Here is a 17,220-nt window from a genome sequence, read left to right on the forward strand (position 1 = left end):
GAGAGAGAGAGAGAGAGAGAGAGAGAGAGAGAGAGAGAGAGAAAGAGGGAGAGAAAGAGGGAGGGAGGGAGAAGGAGAGGGAGAGAGAGAGAGACAGAGATAGAGAGAGAGAGAGAATAGAAGACAAATTTCCAGATTAACTGTCACTTGGGGGAAATAGAACATTCATCAAGAAAAATCACCTAAGAGCCCACTTCGGGGCTACACAAAAGCACAAGAAAAATCACCTAAGAGCCCACTTCGGGGCTACACAAAAGCACATGCCAAAGCCTTAGTGCAGTTTTAAACTGGAAGGGTTTAAAATGGCACTAAGACTTTCGGGATGCCCTGTATATGGTGTATAACTAACATTTATTTACAAAGGATAACAGATTTAGAATTGGAAAGGACCTTATCATCTATTCCAACCTCCTTATTTTGCAAATGAGAAAACTGAAGCCTAGAAATGTTATAACTTGCCTAGAGTCACAAAGACAATGAGTAGGCCCATCTAAGATTAGAACCCAGTATTGCTTTTACTTCCCAAGCTTTGAGTTTATATCTTGCCACTCCCACTTAATATCTTTGTGTGACCTGAGACAAGTCACTTACCTCTCTAACCTTTTGTTTCCTTATCTGTAAAATGAGGGGGTTGGACTAGATTAGTCATATCAAACTCAAATAGGAATGGACAACCAAATGGCTGTCAAAGGGTACCTAAAGATCCCTGAAAGCCACATGTTGACTTGGAAAACCATAAACCAACATTATATATGTTTCATTGTACTTTTACTTATTTTAAAAATATCTTCCAATTCTATTTTAGTCTAATTCAGGCAGCTCTCAGCAGTGTGGTCCAAATGGGTATAGGGAACTGAGAGATTAAGTGATCTACCCAGGGTCTCATAGTATTTGTCAGAGGTAGAAACTGAATCCATGTTTTTTGAGTACTAGTCCTGGAAGATGAGGATAAGTAAATTCAATTTGGCAGAACACTGTAGTTAACCAATCAAGAGGGCATAGAGGGTTTTCCCACCCACTTAATTTTATTTCCCTATAGACTCTAACACATAAGCTGCAGGTCTCTGTTACATATAGATAGCTCTTCATTTTAAGTATAAAATATATTCAATCTATAACTTTCAAAGCCGTCTTGTTGTCTATGATTCTTTCTCACCTTCCTGTTATTTTTCTCTCTTCCAGAGGGCAGAAGTAGGGAGGAAATTCTATCCTTATTCATACTTTTTCACTTCCCCACTTAACAGAAAAAAAACAAAAACAAAAACAAAATAACAACCCAACCCCCCCTCCAAAAAAAAACCCCAAAGGAAACCCCTCATAACAAATATGTGTAGTAAGGAAAAGCAAATTACCACCTTGGTGACTTTCAAAAATGTGCATCTCACTCTGCATCTTGAATATATTACTTTCTGTCAAGAGATGGGTGATATACGTCTTTATTGGTTACCTGGAATCTTGGAGGGTCATTGCATTAATCTGATTTCTTAAGTCTTTCAAAGTTATTTTTCTTTACAATATTGTTGCTAGTAAATGAATTTTTTCAAGGTTCTGTTCATTTCAATCTGCATCAGTTCATGCAAATCTTCCCAGGTTTCTCTGAAGGTGTCTTTTAAAAAAATTTTAAATACATTATTTTTGTGGATTTTTTTTACATCAACAAAATTTCCTCCAGTATCTTTCCCCCTCTCTTCCCTTATAGAAAATAATATTTTAGACCAAAAAAAAATGACAAAAAGACAGGAAAACTGATCAATACATTGACGAAGTCTGAAAATTCGTGTAATATACCACAGTTATAGACCTCTCACTTCTGCAAAGGGGTGGGAATTATTTAGTGCAATTTTTCATGTGACTACTGATAGCTTTGATTTTTTCTTCTGAAAATTGCCTTTTCATATCCTTTGACCATTTGTCAATTGGGGAATGGCTCCTATTTTTATAAATTTGACTCAGTTCCCTATATATTTGAGAAATGAGGCCCTTACAGACATCGAAGATGCCAACGTCATCCACTGCATCCTGGGCCATTGCCAGTGGTCCTGACTTTTTTTTTGCCACCAGATTTCCATGACTCTGGAATAGAGAGTGAGGCAGACAACTTTCAGCAACTCTGCCTCACTTAAATCCAATTCATGTGTACTTCCAGACATCACCAAGAAACACAGGACAATCAACTAACAGGAGTGTTTTCATATACTTCTTTGTGCCCAAGTTTGTTCTTTGTAGTTTTGCCATATTCACTTTTTTGTTGTTGTTTTTTCCATTTACATTATTGTCATTGCAAACATTTTTCTTTGTTCTGCTTACTTCATAGAGATCGTTCCATTCCTCTCCATATCTATCATTTTCTTACAACACAGCAATATTTCATTGATTTACATACCACAATTTGTTTAACCATTCCCCATTTGATGGATAGCCTCTTAGTTTCCAGTTCTTTGCCATGGCAAACAAGACCTATAAAAATATATTTTATACACATGAGCCCTTTTTCCTCTTTTTAAAAAATCTCTGGAATAGAGTTGTTGATCATCAATGTTAAGGGGATCTCTTAATTACCAGATCCAATAATCTTCATCCTTGTTGGTCTCTCTTTAGCATTTGACACTGTTAATGACCTTTTCCTCCAGGATACTCTCTTTTCTTTGAGTTTTCATGACATCTCTTGGTTCTTCATGATCTCTCTTGATTCTTCTACTTATATGACTTCACAGTTTCTTTTGCTCCATAATTATACTGATATACTGATATAATGTATCAGCCCAGACTGTTAGTATATGCCAAGGCTTTTTCCTGGGTCCTCTTCTCTATATTTCCTTACTTCGTGACCTCATTAGTTCCCATGGGTTTAATTATCATATGTTCAACTTTTGCGTATCCCTGAAGTTCAAGTCATAAATGTCTGTCTGCCTACTGGATGTTTCAAACTGAATCTTATAGTTATCTCTAACTTAACATGTCTAAAACTGAAGTATTATTCCTATTTTACAGATAAGAAAAAAGGCTAAAAAGAGGTTAAGTAATTTGACCAATTATCCAATTAGTAAGTTACAGAGCTGGGATTCAAACTCTGGTCCTCATGAGACTGTGTCATGAGACTTAAACTCACTATTGTTGTTTGTTCAGTCATGTCCAACTCTTTGTAACCCCATTTGGGATTTTCTTGACAAAGGGCACTCGAGTGTTTTGCCATTTCCTTCTCCAGCTCATTTTATAGATGATGAAATTGAGGCAAACAGGGTTAAATGACTTGCCTAGGGTCACACAGTTCACAAGTATCTGAGGTCAGATTTGAACTCAGATCTTCCTGACTCCATGTCTGGTGCTTTATGTACTGCATCAACTACCTGCCCTCTAAAATCAATATACTATTTGAAAATTTTAAGTTTTCTATTTGAAAGTTATTTTTAACTTCTGGAAGAGATGACTTTTCAGAAATCAATTCTAAGCATCTCTTTCCCAAAAGTAGGTTGTAAAAGGTAGGTGTGTTCAAATTTTGCTAGGAATAATTACAGTTTCTAAGGGGGTTCATTATTATATGGAGATATAATATCAAAGAAAAGAGTAGGAAATTAGGCTCTGCTGAAAGAAAACAAAACAAACTAAAAAAAAAGAATAAAGGACCGAGAAAAAGCTCTAAATGGGGAAAAAACAATGCCAGGGAAGTCATGCTGCTCATATAGAAACAACTGTGTAGCTAGGGAATCTCTTTTGGGAGAATCGTGCTGCGTGGGAAGAATCAGGAGTTCTAGCAAGGAAGCTGGAAAGGAGAACAGAAAAAAAAAAGAAGCTTTTCCCCTGGTAAATTAAACTGGGTATAGAAAATGATCTTTCTTGTTAGATAAATTGAAGCTGCTAACTTCAGAAAAAGGGCTTCTGGGTCTTGGATACAAGATGGAGTACATAGATCTATACATATGTAAGATCCAAGTACGTACATGGCCCAAGAAGGATTTCCTCTTCGTTTTAAAGCATAATAGTAGGATTTTAAAGTTCAAAAGAAATTTAAGATCATTTAATCCATAGGTGTCATACGTATGACTTTGGGGCCCCATTGCAGCCAACGCTGTCTAGGGCTTCCAGGACCAAAGGAGAATGTGATTGAGAAATATTTAACAAAGTAATAAAAATACAATAAAACATAGATGATGTTAATATGTGATTTTCTAAGTCAATATCTGCCGGTAGGGATTCTTATATACAGTTTAATGATCCTGTTCCTATTTGAGTTTGTATGGGAAAACTTTATTGCATTACTTGAATCTAGGTTTGCATGACTGAGAGATCAGATTTGTTGCTTAGAGACCAGATTTGTTTAATGCTTGACTCAGGACTTTGGGTTATGCTGACCCTAAAAATCTTTCAGGGATTGGAAGATTGATGCAAAGAATGTAAGGAGTTTTCTCGGTTACACGTCTCAGATAACCCACATGTCTTAACTGGAAACTGCCTCTGTGTTGATCAATCACTAGTTGTTTGAACTCTAATGTAAAACTTACAGAGGCTTAGGGGAAGCGGACCACCCCCTTTTCAGCTCTTCCCTTTGCCAGATGACTTAATAAACTTCTTCCTAAATTTCTCTCAGTTCTGAGTTTGGTTCTCTTGTCAACAATTAAGCAACATTGGGTTCCACAGATGTAGTCCAATTGTCTCCTTTTATTTTCCACATCAAAGAACAGAGAGCCAGAGAGTTTATAAGTGACTGGTCCAAGGTCATCCAGCTGCTGAATAGCAGGGTAGGGACGAATCTATCAAGGATGACTAATAGATAGCTTTGCAGCCAGGAATCCTGCCTCTGACACTTAACCAGTTGTTACTGATTCTGAGTAAGTCAAGTAAACGCCCTGAATTTTAGCTTCCTCAGCTACAAAAATGGGGTGCAAGGATTGATTGAGTACACAGGTGAAGTGCTTGCAAACCTTCACAATTTTATATAAATGTTAGCTATAATTATTAATGGGAGACACCAAATTTTCAGCTTTTAGCCTGGTACTTGGAACAGAGCACTTTATAAATGCTTGTTGACTGACTGATTAGGACTTGGGTAGATTTTTTTTTTACTCTAGGAGGGTTCCTTCCCTCTGGCCATCATAATTAAAGAGGATTGAATAAATCTCTGAAGTCTCTTCTAGATTTAGACCCTATAATCCTAATTCTCCTTCATATCCATAATGCTGATTTGGCAGAGCAGCTGGGGCTGGTTTTTCTGCTATTCTAACCTCGGTCTTTACAGATCTAAGACCCATTGCCCAGAGAAGGGTGAGTGCCCTCACCCATAAGGGGTCCCAGCTCTGGACTTGCATGGACTTAGTTCAGTCCCAGAGAATCATGGTGATGATAAGGAGGGATTTAAGATTTTATCTCAAACCCTAGCTCCTTCATTTTCCAAAAGGACTGATGACATCATGGGGTGATGTCTTGACTTGTGGGTAAACTGGATTTAACTGAGGCAGAGCTGCACAAAGTCATTAGCCTTACTCTCTTCCAGAGTCATCAAAGTCCAGTGATAAGACAAAAGTCAAGACAACTGGTGATGACCCAGGATGTGGTGGATGACCTTGGTGTCTTCAATGCCTGAGCATTCCATACACCTGCTTCAGGGCCTTTGTGGCCAATGAAACAAACTGTTTTCATCTGCCCATTTTTTGGGGGAAGTCTTTACATGCTTGGGGTAAACACCCCCTTAACTCACCAATGGCTTTGAGACTGCTCAGTTACCCTCAGCTTGGTTTAGCCCATCTGCCAAGACAGTTTACAGGGGAAATTAAACTCCCAACAAGGTATACGTTTCAGCATCCCATTTTGTAGGCCTGGACATCTACAAGTATTCTGTTGACTCTTAGGGAGAGGTGATAAGAACTGATTTTACTCTTCCCTTTATGGTATTAGATGGACCACTCAGAGCTGAAAGAAGTGTAGACCTTGATGCCAAAGTCTCTGAGGTATGATTCATGTGTAGAGTCCCCCCAAAAGGAACTAAGAAATATCCCTTCTATAAAAGTGACTCAGTGTACAAAGTGGTAGACATTAGATATAAGGCAACTATTTATTTCCTCTAATCATCATCATTAGCACTTACATAATGCTTCAGGTTTACAAAATGCCTTACGGATATTATTTCACTTTATCTTCACAACAGCCCTTGGAGGTAAGTGCTATTATTGTCCTCGTTTTAAAGATAAGTAAATTGAGTCAGATAGTGATTTTTTTTTTTTACTCAGTGTCACACAGCTAGCTAGTGTCTCAAATAGGATTTGAACTCAGGTCTTTCTGACTCCAAGTTCAGCACTCTATCCATTACACCACCTTATACCCTCAACAAGTTTCTATAAATGCTTCAAATATGCATCACAAGTACACACTGACAAATAGTTCATATCAGAAACAGTAAACTCTAGCTCCTCTCACACTTGTGGGAGTCCTAAATAGATTTCATTTTCACCTCAATCTGTAATATCTGAGTAGCAAGTCTTGTGGGGGGAGGGGCAGAGCTAGTGGCTGGAGGCTGAGATGGGACAGACACACAAACCTGGGGGTGTAGTGGGGGGTGGGGGTGGGAGCTACCACAGTCCCAGCTACATAGACATCTGTGTCTCCTCTATCCTAACCTTTGCCCCTGATGCCAGACACATTTGGACAAATTCAGATTCCAGAAATAATATTAATGAATAAGAAAGACCTGGAGAAGATCAATTGTTATCTCAGAGATCCTGGCAGATGAGGAAGGATCCCAGGCTCTTAATCTTGTGGGAGATGAGGACTGACTGGTAAAGTGAGAATGAGGTGACCCTATGCAGGTCGGGTCCTTTTAGAGATCCATTGAGTCAGCAGCAATTCTTGCCTACTGGCCAATAGGGCGATTACTTGATCAAAATCCAAAGCCCATCAGCACTGAGTCATGTGTCCTGAGGGTCCCCCAAAGTTTCCAGAGGAGCTCCTCTCCATGTTTGCTGTAGGCCTATTCCCATAGGTGATCCAAGCAACCCCTGCAATATACAGGGTATCCCTAAAGTCTGGACACATAGAAAATCTCACTAACTATGCGTATTTTCAAGAAATGAAATGAATGAAATTTTCAACAACATTTTATTTAATTAGCACAAATTTCAGCCATGACAATTTCACATGGAATAAAAGCTTTCATCAGCTATTGGGGCTATTTTCCATATTAATGAGATTAATTTAATTAATTAATTAATTAATGAGATTTCCTATGTGTCTCCTGTGCCTTCCTATGAAATCTCATTTGTGCTAATTAAATAAAATATTGTTGAAAATTTCATTCATTTTGTTTCTTGCAAATATGCATAGTTAATGAGATTTCCTATGTGTCCAGACTTTAGGGACACCCTGTATAACATGGAGACACAAAATACTATACACCATAATACTATATACTTTCCAGGATTGTTGTGAGGAAAGGGTTGTTTGTACATTCAAATGCATAAATGGAAATCTATATCTGTATCTATATTTTCTGCTCAATAGAATGTAAACAAATGAGATATTTGTAAAGCATTTGGTTGTTGAAAATTATGTTGGCTCAGCATTCCATTGTTTCTAGCCCAGCTTATTCTCCAGTGTTGGGGGATGTTCTGGCAGGGAAGGAGACACCAAGTCTGCAGCTTTCTGTATCACCTGTTCTTCTTCAGGCACCCCTACCTGCAAATTGTCACATTCTTGCTACCTGGTGGTAGAACTAAAATGGCAAAGTGCATGCTGAAGTGGACCTATCTGGAATGTCTTAAAGTTACCTGTAAAAGCTGGCCCTGCCTTGAAGCCATTGCTGATCTCCAGTCCATGGACATGTTGCTACTTTGCTGTACTTATAATAAAATCCTTTTTAGTTCTCTTTGTCCTGAGTTGGGTGGAAGCCCAAATGAAGAATTTTCCTTTCAGCATAGTACAATTCTTGGCACATAGTAGGCACTTTATAATTGCTTATTCCCTCCCCTTTCTCCTTAAGAACAATGCCCATTGTGTTTTCTCTTTATATCCCAGATTTCTATCATTGTGCCTACCTTAAGAAAGAGATGCTCTCTGAATCTAATTCAAGTGAATTGCATTAAAGCATCTTATGTACTTCTTTGACCAGAGACACAAACATTTGCCTGTAGATTACAGGACATCTTTACAAATCCCTAAGTATTTACAAAACCACCTTTCTCTTCTGCATCTCTTTTTCCATTTTGAATATGCTAATAGAGAGTAGCTAGTCCAAATGAATGCCTGCAACTCTGGAGGTTAAAGCTTTGTGAAATAAAGCAGACCTGTCTACAATAGCTTTAATCACCTAATAAATAAACAAACAGCAACGGTAAAATGAGTTCTAACTTTTGCTCATGTATCTGCTTTAGACATTTCAATCGGAGCTCAACGGTAAGTGGTGAAACTCATATAATCCACCAGGAAATGAATTATTCAGTAATCTGTGATGTCCTTGTAACATGAGAATGGCCCCCTTTAAAAAATAAATAACCAGCCTGCTTACTGAGGCCTAGTGGTTATTTATAGGCAGAGTGGAAGTTGTCTCTCTACAGACTTCATTAGGTATCCTCACAAGTATTGATGTTTGCCAGAAGGTACCTGTACCTTAAACAAGACAGAGTATCTCTGCTCCTAATGGCAGGTCAGTGGTGCAAAGATGAGCCTGCCTGTGTGTCATTTGCCAACTCTTTTTTACTATATTACATTTCGCCCTTAATGATTTCATGACTCCAATAAGAACAGTGTAGTTATGGCCTATGTCCGCTGACCCAATTCCATGCATTGGACAGTATTTCAGCTATGGGTCATATCTTTCTGCATGAACATTGCTATTTTATCCCCTATAGGCTTAAATTGTGCTTCTGTTTTATTATCAAAGTGCTACTTCCTAGTTAACCTGAATTGATTAAATAAGTTTTCTATATTTGAATTTATTTGTAACTGTAGGGGGCTAATGAGGGGAGCTCCCTGATCAACTTGAAAAGCTCATCCAGGATGAATGAAACATTTAAATGAATAAAAGAAAGTATAAATGCTTACTATGGGATAGGCACTGTGTTTAGGAAGGGAAATATAAATACAAAAGAGAGAGTACCCCATCAAGGAGTTTGCATTCTAGTAAGGGGAGACAGGCTGTATAGAGAAAAGATTTTTGGTTCTGAGTCAAAAGAATGTTGAAAGGAACCTTAAGGAAGCTGGATTTAGTGTCATCTCCAGAAGCCATAGGTATATTGATTTGGTTACTATCCCTAGAATAGGAGGTAGAAAGGAAGGGGAAGGGTCTATCTACAGCATCAGAGCAGATGGGAAAATAAATGAGTGGGATAGGACTAGATATGACCTATGCAGGTCAGCACTGACCTTCTCTGCAACATATAGTCTTACAGTTGCATAGAACACTGAGAAGGTAAGCAATTCATCCACAGGGTCACACAGCCCTTAAGTACTAGAGATGAGACTTGAACTTGGATTTTCCTGGTTCTGAGGCCTGGTTCTCAATACTTTTTTTAATTAAAAAATCATATTTTTAACATTTATTTTTAAAAAACAAATTGAATCCCAAATTCTCTTCCTCCCTCTAGCCCCTTGCCCAGTCACTGAGAAGGCAAGCAATATAATTATACATGTGAAGTCATACTAATCATATTTCCATATTAGCCATGTTGTAAAAAACAAACAAACAATAAAAAAGCAAGAAATATAAAGAAAGTGGGAAAAAAGTATGCTTCAATCTGTACTCAGACTCTATCAGTTTTTCTCTGGAGGTGAATAGCATTTTTCATCATGAATCCTTTAATATTCTCTTATATCATTGCATTGAGCACAGTGGTTATGTCTTTCAAAGTTGATCATCCTTACAACACTGCTGTTACTATGTACAATGTTCTCCTGGTTTTGCCTACTTCACTTTGCATCAGTTCATGTGAGTCTTTCTGGGTTTTTCTGAAATTTGCCTGCTCATCATTTCTTATAGCTTATTCAGCCATTCCCTGATTGATGGGCATCCTTTTGATTTCCATTACTTTACTACCACAAAAATAGCTGCTATAAATATTTTTGTACATCTAAGTCCTTTCCCCTTTTCTTTGATATGTTTGGGATATAGACCTCACAGTGGTTTTGCTGGGTCAAAGGCTATACGCAGTTTTATAGCTCTTTGGCCATAGTTCCAAACTGTTCTCTAGAATGACTGGGTTAGTTCACAACTCTACCATTAGTGTCCCAACTTGTCCACACCCCCTCCAGCATTTGTCATTTTCTTTTTCTGTCATATTAGTCAGTCTTATAGATGTAAGGTAAAACCTCAAGAGTTGTTTTTATTTGCATTTTTCTAATCAATAGTGATTTAGAGCATTTTTTCGTGTGACTGTTAAAAGCTTTGATTTTTTTTGTCTTTTGAAAATTGCTGTTCATATCCTTTTATGATTTATCAACTATGGAATTGCTCTTATTTTTATAAATTTATATTATATTTTTATATATTTGGCCCTAGATATTTGAGAAATGAGACCTTTGTTAGAAAAACTTGCAGTAAATCCCCTCTACCATTTTCCTGCTATCCTTCTAACTTTGGTTGCATTGGTTTTTGTTTGTGCAAAACCTTTTTAATTTCATGTAATCAAAATTATCCATTTTACTTCCCATGATCCTCTCTATTCTTGTTTGGTCATAAACTCTCCCCTTATCTACACATCTGACAGGTAAATTTTTCCATGCTCTCTTAGCTTACTTATGATATCACTCTTTATATCTAAATCATTTATTCATTTTAACCTTATTTTGGTATTTAGTGTGAGATGCTGAGTCTATGCCTAGCTCCTACCAAATTGCTATGAAAAGCATTTACTAAGCACTTACTATGTGTCAAGCCCTGTGTGAAGTGATAAGAACATAAATACAAAAAAGAGATAGTCCCTGCGTTCAAGAAGCTTATAGTCTAACTGAGGAGTTGATGATTATAAGTGATGGAGTCGTGGGGATTGAGATACAGCCTAAGGAGTCACAAAGATGGTTAGTAGAAAAATAGAGCAGTCCGTTGACATCCCCCTCCCCTTTCTTTTATTCTAAATTTAACAAACACCAAATAAAGTGGGCATTTCCTTATATGTAGCAGAAATGGAAAAGAGGCTACTATGTGAACCTGAAGAGTTCTATTATCTACAATTTGCTTTTATTTTTAAGTATGTAATAAACTCAACTTGTAGCTTTCAAAATTGTCCTATTTATCCATGCTTCTTTCTCAATCAACAAGCATTTATTAAGTGCTTACTATGTGTCTGGTACTGTGCTTTCTGGTCTTTTCCTTCCTTCCTCCCTCCCTTCTTTCCTCCCTTCCTTCCTTCCTTCCTTCCTTCCTTCCTTCCTTCCTTCCTTCCTTCCTTCCTTCCTTCCTTCCTTCCTTCTTTCTCTTACCCTATCCCCTGCTCATCCAACTCTATGCTCCATTGGAAAAAAAAAACAAACAAAATCTTTATAACAAATATGCATAGTCAAGCAAAACAAATGTGTACCTTGGCCACATGCACACACATATGCACATCTCACAATGTGCCTTGAATCCAATATTTTTCTGTGAGGAGGTGAGTACTATACTTTATCATGGGGCCTCTGGTCATTGCATTGATCAGTATTCTGTCTTTACTACTTGACATGTTCTTTCCAGAGGCAATGGTAGGGTTGATTTAGCCATATTTTTCAGAGCTGAAAATGAAAAAGGGAAGGGAGAGGCAGGAAGGAAAATAGCCAGGATGAAGGTGAGTATGCATGGTCAAAGGGAGTGCAGAGAGCAGCCTTATTAAGGATGGGGGCATTTCCTGTCTCATGTAGTCCAGTTTGGAGATTGAAACAGTGGCAAAGATGGGTATGGCAACAACAAGATAGGAACTAATCAAAGATGGCTGAGGATGGATGTGAAGTTGGGCTGGGGCCAACTAGATATGGTCAGTTACACAAGCTTTCAGTCACTCTCCTAGTCAAATACAATTTCAGGGCAGATTTCCAAATCTGAGTAAGAGAGGGAAGTCTGGTCTCTGGTCTGGAGTATGGTGAAATATTTAACAAAATAAATAAAAATTAATGGAACATAGATAACATCAGCATGTGGTTTCCCAAATCAATTTGTATCCTCCCAGGGATCCTTATGTACTATTTCAGTTTGCATTTGACAATGCTGTTCTAAGAAAATCCCTAAGACTATGAGTTAGAGAGATGGTGCTAATGTATCTTGGTAGGGGGAGAGTTTCCTCATCTGGGAGCTCCCAATTCTAATATAATCACAAGTGTAATCCATATCTCTATTCCCTAGTTGACCTCCTAGTTTCACACATGTGTATGTATGCTTGAAAAGATGTTCAAAGTATCTAGATCCTAAACTGAATTGTGCTGTGTGGAACAGCAGAAAGAACCCTGAATGGTAGTCTGTTTCAAGGTATCCTCAACTCAGCCATCTTTGGCCACATAATAGTTGATAAGGGATTCCTTCAAAGTGTTTGAATTGGATGGGACACCCCTCCCTCAGTTGGTTTCAGTCAGTACATCAGGGCTTCTCAATGATTCATAGATTGAGGAGGCTGCTTTCTGTTCATGAATAAGGCAGGACCCATTTACATGTTGTGTAAGTTTTTTGAGGGCAGGACTGTTTCAGTTTGTTTTAATGAGTAAGGCTTATTGGATTGGATTCCCTTTCAAAACTATTGGATCCCCAGCAAGTCCCATGGATTGAGCTAAGGAAACAGTCTTTCGTTTACTAATGGAATGGGATCTCCTAGATTCAAAATTGTTTCTTTTGCTGACAAACTTGAATGTAGAAGGTAAGATGTTCCACCTTTGAGGAAAAGAGCTGAAGAGTAGGCTAGTTCTTAACAAGAAAGAGTTTAACTAGGAACATAGGAATAGACAACTAACAGTAATAGGTGAGTTTTCAAAACAGGTTTTCTAGGGGGTCTCTCTTTTGACTTTGCTTTCTTCCTTTCCAGTCCAATAGGAGGAAAGCAGCCTCTTACAATCATTAGATTGTAAACTCCTTGAGGGCACGGACTGTTTCTGGTCTCTTTTTGTATCCCCAGTGCTTAGCACAGGGCAGAACACATAGTAGGCTCTTAAATGTTTATTGATTGATCTCAGCTTTGTTCCAAAAGAGAGACCTGGTTCTGCTTGCCTACTCTCTTCCTTTCCCCTCCCTTTTTTCCTCCAATCAAGCAGAGGAAGTCTCTCTTTGTCCTGGCTCCTTGTCAGGAGAACAGACCAGTAGGAGTACAGAGACTCTGAAGAGGGTACCCACTAAGAGGGTTAGGGTTGCTCTGGAGACCCCAAAATACCAACATGCATGGTGCTGCCGAATGAATTCGACTCAAGTCTTCTCAGCCAAAGAAAAGTAAAATTTATTAAAAGTTCGCTTGCCTTAGACACAGAGTAAGTCTGTGCTAGGTCATTCTATGGCGCTCTCACTATTCCATGGTGCTCTCTGGCGCTCTCATACTACATGGTGTGAGATGAGATGGGGTCTTACATACAGAAGGTTGTGGGAGGAATCTAGGGGTGGTCTAGAGGAGGAATTTGGGGAGGGTCTTCAGGAGGAGTTAATGAGGTCAATGAGTGATTAAGGGTGGGAAGTAGCTGGAGGCTACTGACTATGGTGGGCCAGGCCAGCTCAAGGGTGTATTGATAGATGAACAATGGAGGGCTAGGCTAGTAACTAGGCTAGTAGTTAGCAGTTAGTAACCAGGCACAATGTAAGGCTTATTGCCTCATGCAAATGTCTCATCAAATGAGACAATTTAATCAAGAGTCCAAGGGAGGTTCCCAGAGTCTGTACCTCCGAGGTCGGGACTCAAGGAGAGCTCGAGGGGGCTTCCAGAGCCCATACCTCATCAACTCCACTTCTCTGTAGGCAGGGGTGGACTGAAGTTTACTTTTTTGGGTGTCAGAGTGAGCAATAATCAGGGATGTCCTGGTAAATGTTTGATAACTGATTTTTTGGGGGGGAGGGCAACTATACATATAACACACTTTAAAGTTCATTCTGCATCATTAACATTTCCTCCATCACTTTCTTAAGTTTGAACAATCAACAAAATACGTCAGGCCTGATTTGTAGCATTTTGACAATTTCCTAAGTTTAAATACTCGTGCTGAAAACTTAACAATCCACCAGCCAAGTGGAACTGACTCCAACACATCCCTACCAATAATCTTTCTCTTTCACGTTCTTTCTCTTCCTCTCTCTACTAGAAGTTTGTGAGATCTGTGTGACTCCTTGTCAAGAAAGGCCCTCCTGGGCCCAGGACAGGTCTCAGGTGAAAATCCATTTCCAAGAATGATTATATGCCATTTATCTTAGGATTCCAAACATTACAGGCCCCCAGAAGAGTTAGGGTGTAAGCATACTTGATAAAGACTCAGAAGACTTGGGTTTGATTCCTACCCTGGTATAAACTAATTTTGGGCAAGTCTTTGAACTTGTGTCATTATCTCTAAATTGGGAATAATCATACTTGCATTATCTTCTTCTTATGGTAATTGTAAGAAATTTGTAAGTTGGACTGTGCTTGTATAACTGTGATTGATTACTCAAAGTGCAGGGGGAAGTGTTGGCTTGATCTGCAGTCAAAAAGAAGCTATAAAGGTAGTACTATTCTGGAAAGTAATTCGGAATTGTGCAAATTTAATTAGCTAAAATGTGGACATTCCTCTTGGGCATATTTGGAAAGGCTTCATATAAACCAAAATATTTTTAGCAGCACCTTTTGTGGTAGCAAAGAATTGAAAACAAAGCAAATGCCCATCAATTTGGGTAGGGCTAAAAAAAAAAAGTATGGTACAAGAATGTAATAGGATATTACTGTGATATTCTAAGAAACGAAAAGAATGAATACAAAGAATTCTAGACTTATATGAACTGATGACTACAATTACATAGTTCTTCAAAGTTAGATAATGATCAAAGCTTCTGTTAAGTCTAGAGTAGGGTACTTACCTTTAAACTCCAATAGGTAGGGGGAGGAGGGGTTCAGGATATAGTGGGAGAAGGGAAGGGAGCAACTTTATAGTCATTGTAGTTGTTTTAGTCATTGTGTATATTATTTTCTTGGCACTACTTAGTTAATTTTGTATCAGTTCATATAAGTCTATTGAGCTATTAAGCTTAAGCTGCCCTCAGACTTTTGGGAGTAAATAGAGGGTAACTTCAAACCCAGAAGACTGGTAAAGACCTTTTGCAGAAGGTGGGATCTGAGCTACATCCTGAAGGAAACCAGGGAAGCTAGGAACCAGAAGAGAGTAGTAGTAGGTGTGGCAGATGACAGACATCCAAGGTAAATGCATGGAGTAGGGAGATGGGAGTGTCATGGGTGAGGAACATCAAAGAATCTAGGTAGCTGGACTATAGAGTATATGGAGGGCTGTGTAACAGCAACCGTACTGGCATACCCAGGATGGCTGCTAACACAGGTTCTTAGATCTGCTTTACTAGGAAAGACAGCTATTTAAGGGGTCAATAGTCTTTTTTAATTACATTCACTAGTTCAGGGGAAAAGTCAGCACCCTGAACTTCAGGGAAAATACAAGCAGAGAAATAAAGACCAACAGGCATAGCTCTGACTGCCTGAATCAACTGTATACACTTTACCTACATCCCTGGATGGAGAGAGTCTTTACATCTGAGCAGTGGGGGAGCTCTGAACACAAGGCCATGCAGAATCTCAACCAGGAAATCACAAGATCCTTCTCATAAGTGAGCCCCCAAAGCAAAATATCAACTGAGAGTATATAACACTTCTCAGAGCCAGAGGGCATCACAGCCCTCAGGACTCAGTGTCTAATTAGAAATTAGCAAAAGGTGTGAAAGCCTTCCTTGAAGCAAGCCTCCCTTAAGCAAGCTTCCCTTAATGGGCTCCACTTAGGTCTATTAATGGGCAGGGAAAATCTTAAATCCCATTAACATTACCAGCAGTCAAGTACAGGAAGACTTTAAAGATTGGAAAGGATCTACAAAGGGTTCTAAGAGTGTGATCTGGTCAGATCTATGCTTTTAGAAAAAAGCTATGCCAGATGATTGGAGGCTGGACTGGAATGAGACTTGAGACTGGAACATCAGTTAGAGGCTAACTAATGAGAGTAACTAGTAATATTCCAGATAAGAGGAAGGACAACCTATGTTTGGATGGTAGTAGGTGAGTAGAGAGATGGGATGTGATACTATCAAGGTGAAAAAGAAAAGATTGGACAACATATTGGATATATGGGGCAAGTGAGAGTGAGGAGTTGGGGAAGATACCTACATGGTGAGCCTAGCTAATTGGGAGGATGGTGGTGCCCTTAATATCAATAGAGAAGTTAAAAAAAAAAATAAAGGGGGCGGCTAGGTGGTGCAGTGAATAGAGTTCAAATTCAACCTCAGCCACTTAACACCAAAACTAGCCATATGACCTTGGGCAAGTCACTTAACCCCAATTGCCCCCCACCAAAAGCAAAACAAATAAATAAAGGATTTTTCTGGGAAAAGATAATAAATTCTGTTTTGGACAGCTTATTGTTTGAGAAAATGCCCTATGGCACATCCAATTCTAAGGTACCCAGAAATCATTTGGTGATGTTGGGCTGGAGCTCAGCATAGAGACTAGGGCAAGATCTAATAATAGCTAATGAGGTCACTAAGTGAGATTGCCTGGAAGGAGGACATGTGGGGAGCCTTGAGGCACCCCCTGGCACACAGTTGGTGACCCAGCAAAGGAACCGGAGAAGGAGCATTCAGATAGGCAGGAGGAAATCAAGGAGAAACCAGCGTTATGAAGACTTAGAAAGGAAAGAGAGTCTGGAAGAGAACCAGTCAGTCAACAAGCATTTATTAAGCACCTACTGTGTTCCAGGCACTACGCCAATTTCTGGGCATACAAAAAAAGAGTAACCTCTCTTAAGGATACCCCAGTGTGATAAGGGAGGGATAACATGCAAACAACTATTTGCAAATAAGATGTATGTAAGATAAATAGGAGATAACCAACTGAGGAATAGATTAGCATTAAGGGGGATGGGAAAGGCTTCCCCATAGAGGGTGGGACTTTTAGCTGAGACATGAAAGAAGCCAGGGAAGGTAGCATAAGGGACAGCCAGGGAAAATACCCAAAATAAGGAGATGGAGGGTCTAGAATGTGGAAGCTTTGTCCACAGTCACATAACTAACACATGTCAGAACAAGTATTGAAAGCCAGGTCTCTGGTGCCTACATCTATTGCC

This window comes from Petaurus breviceps, unplaced genomic scaffold (assembly GCF_028583685.1).
Source record: "Petaurus breviceps papuanus isolate PSGF00001 unplaced genomic scaffold, PetGlider_PUasm1.0 90692, whole genome shotgun sequence".
NCBI lineage: Eukaryota > Metazoa > Chordata > Mammalia > Diprotodontia > Petauridae > Petaurus > Petaurus breviceps.